This window comes from Misgurnus anguillicaudatus, chromosome 15, assembly GCF_027580225.2.
Source record: "Misgurnus anguillicaudatus chromosome 15, ASM2758022v2, whole genome shotgun sequence".
Lineage (NCBI taxonomy): Eukaryota > Metazoa > Chordata > Actinopteri > Cypriniformes > Cobitidae > Misgurnus > Misgurnus anguillicaudatus.
This window is the reverse complement of record NC_073351.2, coordinates 7,155,231-7,174,814: the sequence shown is the minus strand read 5'-3', so window position 1 is coordinate 7,174,814 and position 19,584 is coordinate 7,155,231. Positions and strand designations below refer to the sequence as shown.

General features: G+C 39.0%; 2 long non-coding RNA genes across 3 annotated transcripts in view; one reads left to right on the top strand and one right to left on the bottom strand.

Annotated features, from left to right (window-relative positions):
* Positions 1-10,770: 10,770 nt before the first annotated feature.
* LOC141349774 (uncharacterized) lies at positions 10,771-14,895 on the bottom strand. Its single transcript, XR_012357804.1, has 2 exons — positions 14,173-14,895; positions 10,771-11,287 (listed from the first exon to the last, which is right to left on the bottom strand). It is a non-coding gene; the product is annotated as an uncharacterized lncRNA (long non-coding RNA).
* A 2,815-nt stretch (positions 14,896-17,710) lies between these two features.
* LOC141349772 (uncharacterized) overlaps positions 17,711-19,584 on the top strand; it is a 31,046-nt gene continuing 29,172 nt past the window's right edge. Inside the window, exon 1 of one of the 2 annotated variants that reach the window (XR_012357801.1) lies at positions 17,711-17,890. This is a non-coding gene — a long non-coding RNA (uncharacterized lncRNA). The remainder of the gene's footprint in view (positions 17,891-19,584) is intronic. The other variant, XR_012357800.1, reaches the window with a different exon arrangement.

Sequence of the window (19,584 nt, the reverse complement as noted above, 5' to 3'; positions counted from 1 at the left end):
GGACTTGAGACTCGACTCGGACTCGAACTTGGGTAATGGTGACTCGACTTGGACTCGACTCTGACTCTTCTTTGGTGACTCGGACTTGGACTCGAACACTGGGACTCGAGACTCGACTCGGACTCAACAGTTGGTGACTCGACTACAACACTGCTTCCATGGTATTATTTTTCTCCCTACTATGGAAGTCAATGGGGGTCCATGAACGGTTTGGTTACAAACATTTCTCAAAATATCTTCTTTTGTGTTCATCAGAACAAAGATATTTATGTAACAACAACACGAGAGTGAGTAAATGATGACAGAATTTTCATTTTTTAGGTGACCTATCATGAAAGTTGCACTAATACTTTTTTTAAACTTTGATATTGTGTGGGAACTGTTTTATAAAAGCAATAAGGTACTCGAGGCAAGTGCTGTATCGTGAATACGTAACTGCTGAATAAGTAACGGACTCCGCTTCACGTCTTGCCTAACAACCACCTTCAGCCAAAACAGCAGAGCCTCTCGTACCCTATTGCTTACTTCTAGCATGTCAATATTACAGTTTGTGTGTAGTAATGAATTATTTTTCCCTGGTTTTGCTTTCACAGGATAGAATTGCTGGACGAACTGGCCTCAGACCCATCTGATGCAGACTATGTCCCACCTATTTATGTGCGGTATGTATTGTGGCAATGTCACAAGCTCGCGAACTATCAATCAATGTTAATCAAGTTTTTTATATAGTTCTCTGGAAAATAGTCTATATTCATATTTTCACATGTGTTTTTTATGATTGTTTTATTTTTACACAGTGCTAGTGGGACATTACAGAAAAACATTGACAGCCTCCCAATCATTGGCCTTGAAGAGGCTGTCCTGGACATGTATGACCGCAAGGAGACAGTTCAAGAGCCAGACCTTTCGGCAGATTTTTATCATCCAACAACAGACATTCCCACTTTCCCTACCTTTGCTCGAGTCGATGCAGAAACTGACCTCATTAACCAGCCTGCAAGCATAGCTTACCACAAAAACCTTATCCAACTGGTCTCTTTTCTGAAACTGCCAATCAACAAATGTTTTTACATTGACCGAACCACGGGAGTGGAATGTGATGGGCTCCCACCTTTTCAGGTCAACTTGCAACCACGAGGCACTGCAGATGTTCTGGAATGGGTGAATTTACATTATCAGTTGTAACTAGCATAGTATCAAATTATTTGTAACAGAGAACAGCTGTCAAAAGAACCTGTAAAAAAAGCTGGAGTTTTTTATAAAATATTTCTGTTCTCTTCTCTATACAGCATTGCCCACATGGACATAAACTGTGGATGTGGAACAGCCAGCAATTACTAAAGCATAATATGCAAGGGGGAGACTTCATGTTATCCACAAACATTCTTCTGTCAACAATTATTCCAAAATCGCCCTCCTCTTCCAGTTTATGAACATGAAAATGGTGTCATCCACCACTTTCTACGCTATACAAGATGCCTACTGTGGAGATCCAATAAAGGAGTTTTGGGAGGAGAAGAGGAAGGCCATTATTGAAAAATTTGCCTCAAAAGACTGTTGTTGCCCTTGGTAAGTACTAAACTCTTAATTTGATTAACAAGGCGTCAGATGTTTGAAACAACAGTGTCAAGTAATTTACTACACTGTTTAACTAATTGAACCTTGATAATACATGTTCAGCTTCAGTTTAGACAATAAACTGAAAACAGTCAGAGTTTGGTGCAGGTTTACAAGGTTCTTTATTTCTTTTCTAGCTGAATGGGTCAGGGAATTTTGTCTCTTATTCGCCACATGCAGCAGCTTGGCATTACTAAACGATTCCCTGGGTCCAGACGTCCATGCTGCCAAATCGTAGTTTGGCGATAAGCAGAATATCGATATTCTCGGTTATCTGCCCCAGGGTCTTGGCTGTCATGGAGTGCAAGGATGTCGTTCCATGTCTGGCGAGCTAAGCGGAGGATGTCTTCATCCAGACAGTACAGTTCCATGTGGGCGCTCCTGCTGAGACAATCTTCTGGATTCTGTCTGCAGCATTTGTTCTCCAGATCAGTAGGCATTATTCTGCAGTTAAGACAGGTGCACCATGCTGGCTGACCTCTGTTTGGTGTGGCTGGTCCTGGTGTGGCCTGTCTGTATTCCATTACATCTAGAAAAACACGTGGCAGATGAGTGACCACCCTCTGAAGTACCTCATCCTTCTCCTCCAGGGATAGCTCCTGTAACTGTGCCTGAAAGTGTAACAGCAGTCATTATTTATTTTACATATGTCTATTTGGGTGTGTGCTGTTTTCTAGATGTGACCATTATGACAAACCTGTATCTCTGCTGTCCTGGCAGCAGTCAGCTCCTCCACTCTGAGTCTGTCCTATTCACTGACAGCTCCTGCTCTTCTTCTGCCCCTCCCCCGTCCTCTTCCCCTGCCTCTTTCTCTACTTGCACCTCTGCCTCGCCCCCTCCCTCTCACTCTTGCTCTCCCCTCCCCCTTCCAGAGTCACTGCTCTTCTCAGAACTCTCCTCCACGGGAACTTGAAAGTCTTCAGAGCTGTCCTAACAGAAAAAAACAACTTATTATTTACAATGACAAGTGTTTAAGTAAAAAAGTTGATGTGGTATTCTGAATGAAAATAAAGTATGACAATTTCATACATAAAGGTTAGAGTTCCTTTTAGGGCTGGGTGATATATATCAGGGGATTCTCATGCGTGTTTCATCAGTAAAGCCGGTTCTTTGATTAGAAGTAAATCGCCATCAGCTGCTTTCAGACGGACAAGCTGGGCCATATCACATTAATTATCGCAGGCAATACGTCCTCGATAATTAATGCAAAATTGCCCCGATTGTCAGGGAAGTAAGTCTCGGTGTAGTAAATGCTGCACCACCTGAAAGCAGCTGATGGCGATTTACTTCTAATCAAAGAACCGGCTTTACTGATAAATGTCATGGTCTTGTCAGACATCTGTGCTAGATTTAGGTCTGAGTGCATCTGACAGGACCATGACAGTATTATGTTCTGTGTGGGGACATGTGGAATCACATTGTGTGTGTGGCTTCCACATGTTCCCAGTGTCTTGTTGCTGTCGTGATCTTGCCAGACCTTAGTATAGGTTCAGGTCTATGTTCTGAGGGCAAGGTCATGGCAGCATTGTGGTCTGTGTGGGAACACGTGTTTTCACATCATGTATCTGTGTCACGTGTTCCCAATGTCTCGTCACTTTTACCTTGCTCCCTTATGTACTCGTGTCTTACGTAATTAATTATGTTCACCTGTTCCCCATTGATGTGGTGTCTTTATAATCCTCTCTTGTTCTCTGTCGTGTGCGCGTTCGTTTTGGAAAACTCTGTGTTCATGTTGAGATCTGTTCCTGTTGTTCCTGTGTTTTGTGTTTCATCACAGTATTGTATTTATCCTCTGTTTTACCCCTACGTGGGTGTTTATGTTCTGTTTCATTAAATACATAGTTTATTTTTACACATCTCTTGCGTTTGGGTTCGTCTTTAAGTTTTTCCTTTTTCGGTGTATAACACACCGTGACAATAAAACACACACGAGAATCTCCTGATATATATCACCCAGCCCTAGTTTACCTTACCATAGTGTTATTGCTATTCTACAAATAGTGTGGTAGTACAACTACAATAGTAATTGTACTGTATCTAAAAGTAAGCATAACGTCTTCAACTCATCTTCAACATGTTCAACTATATAATTTATTGTTACTCTACAGTAGTCAAAATAAGTAGACTTCAGTTGACAATATAAAGTACTGTTGCAACATTTTACTAAAATATGGTCTGTCAAACAATAACCTTACAGTACTGTAAATTTTCTTACCTCAGTAAACATGCCAGTGAATCTCGATGAGCCATCTGTGGTTGCTACAGCAACGCTGGTTGCTGTGGTCGTGCTCGTATGAGCATGCGCACCGAGAACGAGCATAAGACTGGCTGCAGTTTCTCTAACAGCCACTGGTGTCAGTAACTGTTAAAAAAATTTCAGAACCTATGTAGAGCTCCTTTAAACATTTATGTAATGAGCCTCATTCCTGCAACTGTGTAGTCCACCAATGGGTATGGATCGTTCAGTTCATTTGGAAGGAGTTTTATCTGCTTTTTGGGACATCGCTTCAGTTCATAAGCTCTATAGGGTTCCCAGAGCCATGCAGCCAGCTTCTTGACAATGAAAAACAGTGTATCCTGGACAACAACCATTTGTATAATTTCAGCAAATTCAGGCATCCCTGCCAATGAGCCATGTGGGACAATCATCCCGTTCCTGTAGTTGAGGCTGTTGTAAGATCCATTTTGAGTCAAGAACACTGCATCTAAGAGTCTGCGTATCTCCAACTGGCGGATACAATGAGCTCTTTCAAAACATCAAGGGGAACTGATGAACCATGTGTTACTTGTAAAGGCGATTTAGGTATACTGTAGATGTTAAGCTGATGCGCCATGGCAAATTGATGCCTTTCTGCTAAAGAAAGCAGCACATTTTTTGAAGCATCCTGTCAGGGAAAACTCCTTAAATCAGACTTGGTGTTCCGTGATCTTAAAGCTTAAGTATGAAAGGGATTCCTCAGTTTGCACGGGAGAAACAACAAAGTCAACAATGTCCTTCAAATCTGAGAGTAGTTGCTGGTTCTCCTGCAGGCACAGTCTGTCCGATTAATAGAGGAAGAAATCTGATTAAACTCAAATTTTCATGGCAGTTACCCCCAACTGTGCACCCATGCTGTTCCAGTGACGTTTGCTTCCAATTTGTTTTATCAGTCCATTGGTAAGGAAAATTACCCACATTTAACCTCAACACCAGAATAGCTGTTCAAACCATTGTCTTTAATGGTCTTAAGATGCCCTGTGTGAGTGTCTTCAGTTCTAAGAGGGAAACTAACAGCTCCAACTTTCTGACAGTCTAACCTGCTAGCTGTACAAAATCTGCAAAAGTAACTGCAAGAAAAGCTCTCCTCAAACCCAGTAATACCATGCGCCCCAAGATTGTCTGCAACAACACCCTGCACTGTACCCTTCAAACTTTTCCCCAACTTATTAAATAAAAACTCTGTGCTGTTCTAAGGTTATGAGATCATTGATCAAAGGATTTAAGACTTTGTCAAAACCATAATCATTGTTGTTAATCAGAGCAGCTAAATAAATGCTGGAAAAAGAGAAGTGGTAGCCATGGGGCAGATCGCCTAGAGTCCAATACAATGCACACACTGTTTTTTTTTGTAAAGTCCCAATGGGGTTACAAATTTCAAAATCATCAGTAAAAACACCAGGGAAGGAAAGAAGGAATGTGAGCGGTGCTAAATAAAAGAAATAAACAAAACCAAACAAATCTAACTCACGTTTAATTCTCTAAACTGCTTAAACCCAAAAACAAAGAGAGAAAATACAAGATCAGCGAAATTGCACATTCTTTGGAGAGAATACTATTTTTTTACACAGTTATTTGACTCCCAAAATGATCTGTAAAAACGTTCCCCCCCCATTGTGTTTGAAATGTTTCTTTTAAATGTACAGCCTTACTGAGTATTATTTTACAATTTAGCAGTTGCTGCAGGGATTTTAGTATAGGGACATACTGAAAAGACTTTTCTGTTCTGATGATCTTATATTCTACTGGTTCTACAACCTTAAAAAGTTTTTCTTGTAGTATGCCTTGCGTTTTCAGGCGCTTGACAGTGGAACATGGTTTTCTATTGCAGCCTGAATGGGATTCTCAGTGCAAAGAACAGTAGCCAACTCCTTTACAACTGATCCCTGAACTTCCTAATTTTGTTTTTGCAAAAAGTCGCAAATAGTCTTTTGAGTGAAAGATACTGAGTCTGTGTTACGTTATTGATAGTGTGTAAGTGGTATATGTAACACTATTTATTAAAAATATTATTTAGTGTGTCAGTCAATACAGAGAAACAAGGGTGGGATGCAAAAACAAGTGGTTTATTTATACAGTAAAAACACCAGGGAAGGAGAGAAGGAACGTGAGCGGTGCTAAATAAAAGAAATAAACAAAACCAAACAAATCTAACTCACGTTTAATTACCTAAACTGCTTAAAGGGCGTTTTGCAGGTAAAATTTTTCAACGAATTTGTGCAATTTGCTTGTTGATAATAAACATTTAAACTGTTATCCATTGTATTTTATGTTGTTGGGTATCACAAAACCTGAAAAAGTATGAAAAAGTACAGCAATTTGCAATGATTCTCCTTTCCCCCACAACGCACTGTATGACGTCACGCTGGGGAGAGAATTTACCAAAGCCGCCTTGAGAGCATTGAGAATGACTATAGAAAGACGAGTAAAGTACAGTTCTGATAGCGCAGATAATAGATAAATACATAGATAGATAGATAGACAGACAGATAGATAGACAGACAGATAGACAGACAGATAGATAGACAGATGGAAAGGCTAGTATAGAGAGATAGGCAGACAGCCAGATAGCATAACGTTAGCATATCTTCGTGTAGAAAGTAAACAAACAATTAACATACTAGTGCATGCTGGCTTGGGGGGGTCCATGATCCTGCCTGAAATGGTTGTAACTTTATGCGATCTTCAGCACAAACGGTTTTGGCAGCATGTCTCTAATCCTGGAAGGTGAGTGAAGCACGTCACATCTGTTCGCGGGGACCAGCGACCCAAACGCACTCACTTTCTTACAGCCAGTAGCGGAATGGCAATTAGGAGAGTTGGGACTTTCCCGGGCCGATCTGATAATAGTTATACATTTCGAGTTATATTAGCAACACCGTCTGGCGGCGTGATGTGCGGCCGGTTCCCGCAGCCCGCTGGTCAAACTGTGCAGCCTCTGCTCAACAAAGTATATAAAAGTGCTTAACCTGTTCGGCAGGTCCAAACATGTACAGGATTTATAAAAATACGGTGATCAATGAGCGGTTCCTCCTCAAATGGCATAGTCTGTCGTGATGTAAAAAGCCGCCGAACGCCTGTTTATTACAGTATGTATGCGGTCGGATCCGAGTATGCTGCAGCTGCTGACTGCTGCTCCATATAAAATGATCGTGTGATTCGTTATAATCGCATAAACAATATAACAAAGCATCTTTTTATTTCACAAAACAATATATTTGAGATATTATTTGATAGACTAGTAAGTGTGGATTAAGGATGTTTAAAAATCTCTAGCCTGGTGGTCAGGACATGAATGGATCAAATCAGCAGATTTGCGAAGTTTAATTTATCTCCACATACATCATAAATAATAATTAGCAAGGTAACTTTGCAGTATAACACATTATATATTTCCTACGATGTATATATGATTTCCAAATTATATACGTAAGTCTTAAACAGCAATAAATGTCTCATCTATCTCTATGGCTCTGGCTGAGTCTTTCTCCACTTCTCCCCAACGTGACGTCATCGCAGAATTGCGTTAAAAAAAACGTTAATACCAAAAACGTAAAAAAAGTGGTCTTTAAGACCATTTTTGAGACATTTTAAAAATTATACACATATCTTGAGTGATTTATGTACCTATTAATCGACAGTGGTGGTTAACCTGCAACACGCACTTTAATCCCCAAAAACAAATAGAGAAAATAAAATATCTTCGGCATCCAAGACGCCCTACCTAAACTACACTCTCTAACCAAAAAGTCAGGGAAAACATACAATGGGTGGCACTCGCTCCTTACCTGGTGTACTAATTCAATAAATACAGAAAAACCTACATGTTGCAAAATGTACATCAGTTGACAATCTTACCTGTTCACTCCTCTCCAAACATACAAAAGGGATTAACATGTAAACAGATTAACAAGGCAACGTACACACAAGATTACAAGCAAAAGTAATGTAATGTAACAATGAAGTATTAAAATGAGACTGGGTCTAGGGCGGCCGGTCTGTAGCACACTTTTATTGGGCGGAGCAATTGTGGGTTGGTGGACGTCAGCGGCAGAGGTGGAAACTGACAGGGATGTTAGCCAATGGCGGCTTCTGGGAAACATTAAAGGGGAGAGAGAGAGAGACGGAGGGAACACACTACCAGACGACATACGGACGTAACAGTCTGTACTGATTATATGCTGCAGCTCCTACAGAAGTTCATTCACAGCTGCACTTAGCACAAGATAAGAATGTTCTTATTTAAGCAATACTGAGGCAAATTCAGTTCAATGACTTTTGGGAATCTGTTTCTTCTGGTACAACAGTATGCTCCTCAAATGTTAAATCTTCATATGGTACATCATCTAGCTCAGCATCACCTTTTTCCAGAGACTCCAAAAGAGGGCTTTCAGATCCATGAATAGCTTCAGGTTTAAAACCTCTAATTGTGAAGGGAGTGTGTTTTCTCCATCTCTGCGTGTAGAAAGCTCCATACCCAGATAGCACACGTACGTTGCGGAGACGTCTGCTAAATATCGCTTCATCTTCTGTAGATCGGCTGCGAACATTAAAAAGTAAGACTTCTGCAATATCTCTGCAAGATGTCTTGGTGATGTCTTGAAACATTCGAAATCTTTACGAGCTGCATGCATCTTCTGGAGATCTTGAATCTGAGCAAACGCAGACGAATCAGCTGACCTCAATGCTCAACTAATTTTATCATGTACACTTATTTCTTTTTTAATTGTATTGAACACAAACAAGATTTAAAAAAAAACTCAGCTGCATATAATTTGCCAGTTTTTAAGAGTTTGGCATTTATTTTGCATTCATAAAATATTATTTTTATATACCCTACCTCGTATCACGTGTAATATAGAAACATGAAATCATACCCGTATGTATACTGTATGCGTTTAGTCCAGTTTCACTTGCATATTTTGCAGTAAGGACGAGGGGACTCCTGCATTTAAATTGCGTTTATGCTTCAAGTGCAGAATAAAACACATAAAGGTACTCAATGAAAGTACCTTGTACACAGAAATAATCTTACTGGCAACATTTTAACAAATATACTGTAACCAATAATGGACAGCAGTCGCACCGTTCTTTAACAGATGTCTATATAGATGAAGAAACCTTATACAATGTTAAAACACATTATACATGTATTCATTTGACCAGGTATTATCCAGCATCACAGCATTAATTGTTCTAACAAGTTTGTTTACCAAATTAAATTTATGAAACCTATGTGCTGAATGTTCTTTACATCCAGAGCCTACCCAATATACTGCAAAGCTATGACACTTACCACCTGTTCATTTAATCACTGCACAAGACCCAGAGCAGATCATGACACTTTACATTTTAGACTTTGCATGTTCTACATAAAGAAGGAATTCATTAAAAATGAATGAATTTATAATAAACCTAAAAGTTAAAGCATTAAAACTGATGTAGTAAGTGCTGAAAGTACCATGTGACACTGTGAATATAATCACAAATAATGGAGACTGTTACACAAGACTTAGATGCAACTTTAATTACAATACAACATTCAGTACACCAGGGGATTTTAAACTGTGGGTCAGGAGGACCCACTTGTCGATCACACAGTAGGTTAAGGTGTGTTGCACACCGTAATGATGCAACAAGAGTTTGGCCAAATTAATAATTAACAATGACAATGGTTTTGAAAGAATATAGCATAAAATATTTGGTTTTGCAAATAAACTTATATTTACTTTACATCAGTGGTTCTTAACGGTATTCCTTGAGGCCCATATCCTGCACATTTTGTATGTCTCCCTTATTAAACCCACCTGATTCAAATCATCAGCTCATTAGAAGAGATCTCAATGAACTGAACTGAGTTTGTTAGATAAGGGAGACATGCGGGGTGTGCAGGGCGGTGGGCCTCGAGGAGTGACGTTAAGAACCACTGCTTTACATTATGAAATATTATTAAAGTAAAATGACTCCACTGAAAGAGAACAAATGTGTTTTACCCCATTAAAAAAATGTATATTTAAAAATATTTTAGTGGGTCTAGAATAGATTACACTTGTCTAATAGGTTTTGAAATGAAAAGTTTGGAAACCCCAGCTTTACACAATACTAGTCGTCTCAATTAAAGTTAACATTAAGTTGTAATATAACTGAAATAAATAGCATTCGGCGGGTGAGGTGTGGGGATGATGCTGGGCCAGAGTTGAATCTGTGCATCTTAGTAGATCAGGGTGGTTCATCCTTAAGTGCTGCCTTAAAAAGAGAAAGGGTCTAAAAAGAAAAAAAAATTAAATATTTCTCTCAAATCAACATTGGACTATCAACCCCAAATTAATAATAATGCAATTACATGCAAACAAACCTGTCAACCGTCAATATGTAAGGAATAATTGACGACGGGCCATTGAATTATAAGAAAATAATGCACACCCAAGGTGCAATGTGGCACAACGCGAAGCGGACAGGAGTCAATTATTTATCTTATACCACGGTTACACGGTTACAAACATTGCTCTGGTGCCTATTTTTAAGACATTTGACAAGTTAGGTGTGCGGTTATCAGAAATTAATGCATACCCACTGAACATTTCTCAGCCAATCAGAATACAGCATTCAACAGACCTGTGGCCAATACATCAAGATTCTCACAACATTTTAGGGCTAGCTTATTACCACAGTTCTGGCTATTCTTCATATTCTGTGTGGTTGTGTTAGTTTGCAACTGTGACAAAAATCAACTTTTCATTAACATTACCATTTGTTCACTTAAGCTGACTTCCAAGAGCACAGTTATCTAACACAGTCTACTGTAAGTGTTTTTTAACATTAAATATAGATTTATTTTTTTTATTTTTTTTGGAGAGAAACAAAAGACAAATGTCTCTGCTTGCTGCCTTCATCCGTGTGACCAATCAATGGTTGTGTTAAAAACATGGGAGGATAATCAGGTGGTGACAATTAGGTGAAATATTGTGCAGTGTTACAGACAACTCGGATTTCTGATGTTATGTCATTAAATATCCTACCTCCGACCTCAATGCATTCCAGTCAATCACGTATCACATTTGCGTGTTTACCACATAATGAGACGCCAGGAGAAGTTTGTGCTCTGTGCCAATTATGGCAGAAAACGGTAACTGGATAATTTAACATTCATGTTCATAAATATTATGTGCTGTAAAAATTGTTTAAAGTTTGTTTGCGGCTCATGTAAGGCTGTGAAACGCTAGCCACCACCTTGTCTGATATGTCAAATGATGCATCTCGTTGAGGTCGGTGTTGATGGATCTGTCCCAAGTTGAGAGGTCGGATACTCAACTTTGTTTGCTGTTCCAGACTTACGGGTTTGAGGTCAATAATATCCAACATCCAAGTTGTCTCGAACACAGCATTAGTTCACAGACTCCAGTTCAGTTCTATCTGTAACAACAGAACACAATGAGAACATCACATCTGACAAAGTATTTCATTTATATAAATTGCACCCAAAGAAAAACCAAAATATTAAAAACATGAAAGATCAAAATCTTCATTTAAATCCAAAGGGGACTAGCCTGGTAATACCATTCTCTGCTACTTTGCTTGAGCGAAAGTACAAAGTCTGACGTAGTCAGGCTAAAAGGGGACATGGTCTTTAAATAAAACACCCAAAATGACTCTCTTTGTAAGAGTTTTCAATATCTCCACCACGGTAAGAATTCATTTCTTTCTCAATACTTAAACATTAAAGGTCACGTTTTTCCTGATCCCATATTTCAAACTTTAGTTAGTGTGTAATGTTGCTGTAATATCATAAATAATACCTGTAAATGATAAAGCTCAAAGTTCACTGCCAGACAGGCATTGTATTTTCTTTAACAGAAGTCCCCTTTCAATACAGCGAACGGCCGGTTTGGACTACAGCCCTCTACTTCCCGGTTGAATGATTTCAAAGCAAGTGTGTTTGACTAAACTCTGCCCCGGCTAAGCTGCTGTCAAATCACAACACACTAAACAAGCTACACAATCAGAACTCATTACGTATTTCTGAAGGAGGGACTTCATAGGACAAAGACGACATCAGCCCGTTTTTAGGACAGTGAAAGCACTATATAGATAAGTAGATTGTGTGAAAAATACTGCATGTGAAACATGAACACGTTATATTGCGCACTGTAAACACAATCGAAGCTTCAAAAAACAGGAAAAACGGGACCTTTAAAGTGGTTCAGTATTATGGTTGTAATCAATAAAATGATTTTATTTAGGGATCATATCCCCTTTGGGTTTAAATGCAGATTTTAATCTTTCATGCCATGAAGGCAATAACGCCGAAACATCTGTTCTCGTATTGTTTGATTAGAAAAACAGGTTTAAGCACCTAAAGCTGGGAGAGCATGGTGAGGGTGTTGATTGAACTAGATCTATTGACCCCTCATTGATCTCATAGACTATGGGTGTTTTCACACATACATCGTTTAGGTCGGCCCAAATGACGTGTCGCTCCGAGTACGGTTCGTTTGGGTCAGTGTGAACACAACAGCCGCACTCTGGTGCGCACTAAACAGCCGCTACGAGATAGCTCTAAACAGGTGGTCTCGGAGCAGCTCTCGCTGAACTCTGGAGCGACCCATCTGTGGTGTGAACGCTGCTCGACCTCGGGCCGAACCAAATACAGGAAGTTCTTCTCATGTCACTGGACTTCCGTCGTGACGTGAGCCGGATGTTGTATTGAGGGAAACAACAACAAACATGGCAGGGAGTAGCAATCGTGGACAATCTTGGTCAGCTGCTGAGATTCCCTGTCTACTGGATATTTGGGCCGATGATTTTATTAGTACACAGCTGTCTTCCACTCACAAAAACAGTGATGTTTACGGGGTGTTTAGCAAACGGCTCCGCGAGAAAGGGTTTAATAGGACGGTTGCGCAATGCCGCATTAAAGCCAAAAAACTTCGCACCAAGTACATCAAAATACGTGATGCACTCAATAAAACTGGAAGTGATGGGACAGAAAAAGAAAAATTTCCCTGGTTTGATGAGCTGCACCAAATACTTGGTACGAAACCCATCGTTGACCCAGTGATTGTCGTGGAGTCCATTGATAGTCCTGCTTCCTCCACTGTTAGCACGACTGACCTCTTGCCCACTGACACGAGTTTTGATGGTAAGTGAAAAACATTTTTGTCCTGCATATAGTAGCAAATGTTGACAGGCGGAGACGTTGTGTACAAATAACTGCATTAGATTTTGTTTTTGTATTAATATGCTGTAAGTAACAGTGTTCAATACACAGGGGGAATAGCTCATCCAGTAACGTTACTATTATACGGATAAAATATGCTACCCATAATGTATGGAATATGATAAATATAGCCTACTAAATACATTTTCTTATCTATCAAAAAGGGCTCTTCAGTGACTTCACAAATTACACATATAGTTTTAACAAAACGTAATAGTTATAACTTTATTCTTTATCAATACCATGGCCGTAACCTACCTGGCATTTCGGGATCGTGGTCTGACGAAGCACATGAGGGTACCTAACCCTAACCCTAACATAACCCTAAAATTTGGCATTGCGTCCTGTAATGCATCAGCACGTTCCTCTCCCGACACAGACGGGTCTCATTTTCAAACTGAACAATTTGCCAAAAGTTTGATAAACAAATTATATAAAAACTAATAGCCAGTGCCAGGGTCAACAGACGTGCTTTGTTTATCTCCATCTCGCTAGCTTCCTCGTGTCAGGCTGGTTGTCACGGAAACGTGGGGGGGGTGGTCATGAGGGTCAGAGCTGTCAGAGACCAATGACAGCACTGACAGTTGTCACATGGGTGTAAGGTGCGGCGTTTCGAGTACGGTAAAAACAACATATGTGAACACGGACCGCACTAACTGAAAAATGATACAATGTATTTTGGTGCGGTCCGAGGCCGCACCACAGTGCGCACCAACATATGTGAAAACACCCTTACACTGTCAGTTTAAATCTGATTTTTGTGTATATCCAATTTGAATGACTGACTGTACACACTGTGTATGACAACTCTTCGTGTTTGATTTGTGTGACCTGAGGCGCATTATCTTTTATCCAAAATAGCTGCATTGGTTTATAGCAATGATGTTGCGTTGATGTGTTTGAAATAAATGTGCTTGAGTTCATGCAGCAACAACCAGTTTTCATGAATGAAAAATAAAATAATGTCTTTTTATCCAATTCATCCGAGAAATCATTTGGTAATTAAAATAATGTACCCTAAAAAAAACTTTCATTTGTGAGACCGCATTCATTACTTTACTAAATGTGGGAAGAGACTCACAGGTGGAGGTAGAAGTTTGGTCTGCACTTTCCATAGCTGGTGCACAGGGATTGTGGTAGGCTAGTGACACAATTGAAGAAGACTGGTTCAAAATCTGCTTCACAACCAGAGGTTGAATTAAACTTTCTTATTGGCTGTCATTTTGACAGATAAGGCTGTAATAAATCTGTCATAATCAATTAGGACTAAAATATCAACAAAACACTGAACAAATGAACAAAACCAACTATCTGAATCTGTTCAAACTCTAACCTTGATGTCTGGATAGACAAAGTGAGTGTTTATCTGTGTAAAAGTTAAACCATCATTGAAGACTGATGCAGTTGTCATTAAGGCTGATTTAGTCAGACCTACCCCAATGCCTCTACACAGTAGGCTATGCGCCACTTTTCATTTACACATTTGCGTCGTTGTTCGCATCGATGTGCATTTACACATGCAGAACGCTAGTAGCCAATGTCCATAGGCATTTACCAATGTAAAATACAATATCAAGGCAAAAGCTGAAAAAATAAAAAGCAGCAGAAAAAAACCCTTGTTGGGGGCCAATCACACCAAATGCGTTTTAAAGACATGGAAACACAAGGTGCACCTTGATTTGGTCACTTTATAAAAAGCAGTGCAGCGCAGCTTTTTATATTGCTATGCAAGCACTGAGGCAGCTGTCCTGTCAATCAAATATTGAAGCGTGAGCGCTCTTTTTCTGTTAACTGTCATATAAGCAGAAACTTTAAAAAGAGGACCCTTGCACTGACGTTGTGTTTATGCACCTCTCACCTTCGATCACAGGAGACAGTAAGTGACTGAAGTACGGTTGTTTCAAATAACTGTAAACATCGGCCCCTACAACGGAAGGCCCACCTCTCCCCATATTCAATTGGACAATGGAAAGACACAAATGACGTCGGGTGCTTTTCCGCTCTTAGCGCTCCTTCAAAAACGCATGTTGCAGTAGGGGGCAAAAATGCAAGGCGTTTTGTGTGCATAAACAGCGCACATAACGCTCAATGCTGCAGTTAAAAAAGATTTACCTGATAGTAAAGACAACTGGACCTGTAGAGTAATGATGGTCTTCAGAAGGCCTCTCATGGTGGTCTTGATTCAGAGGTTTGAGAAGACTAGCTATCACCAGAGCCAGCTTAAAAGGTTGACGATACATCAAGCCAGAATTCTGCATGAGTCAGGTAAGCAGAATAAAAGACACTGTAAATAAACAATAATAAAAGATGGTCAGTAATGACTTAATGCTTTCATATCTATGTTAATGCTTTGAAAATTATCTTATTTCTTTCAGAATCTTTTGATAATATTGCCAAATGCAACCAGAGATGTATAAAGTACTAGTGACCCAGACTTGAGTAAAAGTACAAGTGCTCTATCAAAAAAGTGACTTGAGTAGAAGTTGAAGTGCTCTTTAAGCACAGTACTTGAGTGGAAGTACTAAAGTATTAAACATGTTTTGTACTTAAGTATTGCAAGTAGTTTTCAAAAAAATATACTACTCAAGTACTGAAAGTAAAAGTACAAGTATTGTGTAATGTAGTTATTAAAGAAAACAGTCAAAAGTTTGAATATAATATTGTTTATATAATTTCAAATGTTTAAGCTAAAGGACACTCACAATTCCTTTGGCTGTAGCAGGAGTACAAGGACATGAATGTTCAGATAATTCGGATTAATTTAACTGATATGGAGATAGAGAATTCAGAATTAATGAAATATTAGTCGATATAATTGTAATAGGTAAAAGTAAAAGGTGTTTCAATGTATTTAGGTTTCCTTCTTTCGCGCACACTCGCCCTTTCTCGCGCACTCTCTCTCTCTCTCTCGGTCTCTCTCGCGCACTTTGGTTCTCTCTTCGCTTCACATTTTGTCCACAACCCCGGCTCATATTTGTGAGTGAGAGGGAGGGAGGGGTCCGCCCTTCACTTTCTCTGATAGGTTTAGACCACGATCTGTGTGTGTTTCTAATGTGTATCACCGCTCCGGCAGTGATAATGTGGGTTTGGAATGATTCGTAACATTTGAGTGTAACGAGTAACTATGCAGCACATAAAAAATGTATCGGAGTAAAAGTATTAAACTCATCGAAAATATGTACTGAAGTAAAAGTTGAAGTAGGAGAAAAAAATAATACTTCAGTAGAGTACAGATACTGTCTTTTAGTACTTAAGTACAGTAGTGAAGTAGTTCTACTTCGTTACTATACATCTCTGAATGCAACAAATGGAAAAAAACATGCTCTATACCTCAGCAGCAGAACCCATGACTTTCTCCTGGGTAGACGAGAAAAAAATGTTTGGTATTAACACCCATCTAACAATTAAGGTAAAAGATAAAGTTTTATGATCCCTTCATTCAGGTTAGAGTATGGGGTAATTTGACCGTTCTATGGGTTTCTCAAATGCAAGGTTGCATCCAATGGAGGCTGCGTCCATCTTAGACCTGTCCTTCTGGGATTTTGAGGTTAGAAAAAAGCCAGAATGAGATGGTTTAGTTTGATGTCCAAGGCAACGTCATAATGGTTTCCGCCCCAGTGGTCATGGCATGAATTAGCCTAGAAATCTAGACGCACCCTAGCGGCCGCAAAATATATTTGCTGCCAGGGTTTAGTCTAGGCACTCACAATACACTTAACAGCTCCAAAAACCAAAATTTGGTTAGGCCAATCACATCGTGTGTAGCGTCTGTGGGGCGGGCTTAACATGATGACGACAGAGCTGCCTGCGACGGTTCCTACTTGAAAACAAAGAATGGCTGCTGCTGCTGGCGAACAGCTTTCTTTTGAAGCGGCTTTGGCCGCGACTCTGGAGGACTTAGACTTATGTTTTTCTTTGAGTGAAGAGCAAATAACCCTACTGAAGTCCTTTTTAAGCAAGAAAGATGTGTTTGGAGTTTTGCCGACTGGTTACGGTAAAAGTTTGATATACCAATTAGCTCCACTGGTGGGGAAACGCATGGGACTCATACGTCACCTTCTTCGTTGCTCTGATTGGTCATAGCGCTATCCTATTGCGTGCAGAGGCATTTTGAGGGACAACCTTATATCCCGCCCCTTGCATTGAGCCGTTTGTGTGAAGAGTTGCCAGACCTTACATCTTGATGTAGGTCTGGCTAACCAGGCTAGGCATGAATACTTTAAAGAGAGAAGTTGAAAATTAGCAATGCATCACCCAAAAAAAATCCAATACTGTAGTACAGTGAATAAAAGTCATGTATCAACTGTCTTTACAACATGGACAGTCAAAGATTTTGTAATTAAATTAAAACAACAAAAGAGAAAACAAGCAGATTGAGATGTCCTTCGACGATGCTTGATGACGTGGCAGCCGAGACATGCAGCCTTCTAGGACGGAGCCTTATTTATTTTTATTTTATATATTTATAATGTACCCCCTGACTGAACTATTGTATTGTAACTATTGTATTTGTATTTAAAAAAAAATATTAAAAATAATTTTAAAAGGACGCAGCTGTGCATTTGAGAAACGACCGGAAACGACTTATGTCGCGAGGCCATCACGTGACCACAATATTTACCAGAAGACCGTTATTTGCTCGATTACCCTTAACTTTTTTGTCGCAAATAACATCATTAATAACCTGTAAATAATAAAATTTGTACACATAACGTTCCTCTTCACTTTGTAATAGTATGTTTTTAGTTTAATAGTCGGCTTTAAGTTAGTTTTTCTGTCAGTTTGATCGTCAAAATCTTGTTAAGTATAGCTTGTCATTCCTGGGTTTTAATTGCTAGAAATACGAATTAAAGAACAGATATAGCTAATATAACTGAAACAATTAACGTTAATAAATACAACGTTAACGGTTTTGAGTGGTTTCTAGGAAAAGGTCTGACTGACAGTAACATTATCCGTATAAGGGCCATTTTAATGTAATGTGAAAGGTTTGAGACATAATAACTCTATTAAACTGGCTGGTTTGTCCCCACCAGTGCGTAACATGTAAAGTTAACGTTACAACGTGGCTTCGGGACTTTGCAGACCCCGGTCAAGTGAGCCGTCATCTGCAGATGCACGGTCAAGCCAGCCGCCGCCTAAACTGTGATGCACGTCGTTTCCTGAAATTACGGTACGGAAAAAACTGAGACCGACCTAGACGATTCGACTTCGTGCGACGCGGAAAGAACTGACGACCGGATGACGTCAAAGTAACGCGAGAGGGAGTCGAGAAACAATACAGAGGCTAATGTCTATTCGTTCTCGCGGTATTTGACGTCATCCGTCTTTCTTTTTTTCGGCGCACATCAAGTCAAACGCACCTCCTGTGTATTCTATCACAAGTTAAACGTATTAACAACTCTTTTTATATTAATCATTACGAAACATAGTGTAATCACAGTCGAAGACATTTCACTTACTTTCAATGTTGGACAAAAAAGATCACAAAGTGTTTGTAATTGTAACATTCCTGTATTGCTTTCCCTGCAGGGTTTACATTAACCTTTTAATGGATTGTTCTTCAGGATGACCCTCACTCTGTTCCTTTCAATTATTAAAACTGTTTTACTGGACATTTACAAAGAAAACTATAGGTAAAGTCTGTCAACCATACACATGAACATACTGTACATCATTTTGGCATTGGTATTATTTAGAATCCTTATCATCTGACATGAACATTTTAAGAATAACTTCTTCAGGAGGACCCTCTCTGTGTTCTTGTCAATTATTAAAACTGTTTTACTGGACATTTACAAAGAAAACTATAAGTAAAGTCTGTCAACTATACATAAACATCATTTTGGTATTGGTATTATTCAAAATCCTTATCATCTGACATGAACATTTTAAGAATAACTTCTTCAGGAGGACCCTCTCTGTGTTCTTGTCAATTATTAAAACTGTTTTACTGGACATTTACAAAGAAAACTATAAGTAAAGTCTGTCAACTATACATAAACATACATCATTTTGGCATTGGTATTATTTAGAATCGTATACAGAGGTGTATAGTACTTAAGTATTTTTACTTTCTACATAAAAGTAAATTTTCAAGTATTCGTATTTTATTAGTGTTTTTCTTTGGAAAACATACATTCCAAAGCATATTATCAAAATTTTTACTCCACTACATTTCATATTTTCAGGTTTTTGGTTTATATTTAATATTTAAGTACATTAAACATCTAGTGCATTTTTTTTTGTTTTTCTTAAGTAAAAAGTACTTTTCGTACTTTTACTCAAAAAGTAAAAGTACACAATATTTATGTAATTGGGGTTTAAATGAATTTTAATATGCAATATAAAAGGAATACACAGTATGATTCTATGCTTTAGAATGTAGTGAAAGTTTTTTAGTAAAGTAAATTTTTTCCCAAGACAAACACTCTGATAAAGCACAGATGCTTAGAAAAAGTAACTAAAATACTTAAGTAGAATACACCTCCGC